The following is a 1,857-nucleotide window of genomic DNA, read 5'->3' as shown; positions in this document are numbered from 1 at the left end:
TGTCATGTGAATTTATTGACATGGGGAGGAGTAATGCAAACGAAAACTTCATATTCGAGGTGGAGTAATGCAGATGAGGACTCTATACCTATGTGTCTTTATAACATAGAAATCAAAATCCATAATCTACCTCTAATATGTTTTAGAGTTTTTCTGGACATATTTTTGGTCGAAATTCTCTATAAGCTGGAACAGATTTGTTGGAATCACAAGTTTGAGTTTAAACTCTTCGCAATCCAAGTGCCCTGGGGTTTTTCTGGGTGTTGTGGGACATGGTTGTTCTCTTGTATCAGGTTCAGAAATGGAGGGAATAGACTAGACCTGTTAATGCTATTCATGTTGATCCTTGGGTCATTTAGAACCATGTTGTGTATGAAAGGAGCAGTGCTCCTCATAATGCTGGCAATTTCAGAGAGTTCTGCAGAGACTGCAGATGTTCTTTGTTGTTGCAGATGATGACTAGAGGTCTTGAAGTCATTGTTATTGTTGTTTTTGTTGTACTGTGGATTGGAGAAGCAGGACACATGCTCCCTTACAGATCCTTCACTCTCCAGAGATCCACTTTCATCATTGACTGTTGATAATGGGGGCAAGGAAGGAGACCCAACATCAAGATATGAGCTTTTGTTGAATCCATATGAACTCTTCTTTGCTCCTATACTTTTCTGAAACATAACAAAGACCACCCATTCATCCATGGAAGTCTTGGGAAGTTGATTATACAAAAATTTTCCCTTGAGACGATACTCAGGCATCACCCAGTTGCTCTTTTTTCCCTTGGGAGCTTGGACTTTGTAAAACACTAGGGTTTTCTTCATCCCAATGAGGGATGAACCTCGTGCACTGAAAATCTCTCGGTCCTTGTCAATGGCCTTCTAGTAGCCTACTTCTGTGGTTCTTTTGGTGCGCAGCCCGGTTAAATATTTGCGATCTCTAAAGCTAAAAAAGTACCATTCTTTCTCGCTCATCTTCACTTTCTCTGGAAGATCCCAAGGCTCACACTTGTTGAGGCCAACCTCAACAATGGTTCGGCCTGAGAAATTTTTGTCAAGGACCTTTCTAACAAGATAGTGAGTGATCAACTCTTTGTTAGTGGGATGGAACTTGAACACTTGGGAAGTTGTGTGTCACCCTTGTCCTACGCATACTTAAAATTCAAGCCCTCCATTTCTGAAATCTCCTGAATGTTGCCACCACTGGTTTTGAGATTGAGGACTGTGAAAATTGATAGATTGGAAGTGAAATGTGCAAGTCTAGAGTCAGTCCTTCATGCGATTAGAAGTTAAATGTGTAAGTTCAAAGTCAGGCCTTCGGGCCAAACACTGGCCTGTAGGACTAGTCGGGTTCAAGGAATTTGGGCTCATCATTGTTTGCGTGAGGACATGGGACCCTGACCACGACTAGTAGGAAGTTGGGCCTCTTTCTGAAATCTAATAGGCTCTTCATTGTTTGCGTGATGACATGGGACCCTGACCACGACTAGTCGGAATTCGGGCATCTTTCTGAAATCCAATAACACTGAGGGGTCTAGTAACCCACTAACATGATACGATTCAATACATGAAAGAATGAATAAGATCTCTCTTTCTCTGTTTATTATATTATGTGATCAATTAGGTTCTAAGCTGATAACCTACCCTAATAGGACCTATCTAAGACCTTTATTAATATAAGAAATTATTTTTCATTTTTAGCATTTGTAAAAGAAACTATATGGTAAGATTTATGTTTTTATTGTAATTTAATTTTATAATAAAAAAAAATATTTTTCATTTATTTTAATAAGAATCGAGTAAAATTTCTAACAAAGAATCTAATAATTATGCCGAATAGTTTGAATAGATGGAACTTATGGAT

General features: G+C 38.8%; 1 pseudogene; it reads right to left on the bottom strand.

Moving 5' to 3' along the window:
- Nucleotides 1-206: 206 nt before the first annotated feature.
- Nucleotides 207-1,168, bottom strand: LOC149160982 (NAC domain-containing protein 92 pseudogene; annotated as a pseudogene).
- Between the last annotated feature and the right edge of the window lie 689 nt (nt 1,169-1,857).

The sequence above is a fragment of the Pinus tabuliformis genome, chromosome 5_2 (assembly GCF_031772625.1).
Source record: "Pinus tabuliformis cultivar Carrire ecotype Pingquan chromosome 5_2, CPIR1, whole genome shotgun sequence".
NCBI classification, from domain to species: domain Eukaryota; kingdom Viridiplantae; phylum Streptophyta; class Pinopsida; order Pinales; family Pinaceae; genus Pinus; species Pinus tabuliformis.
This window is presented reverse-complemented; position numbering and strand designations above follow the sequence as displayed.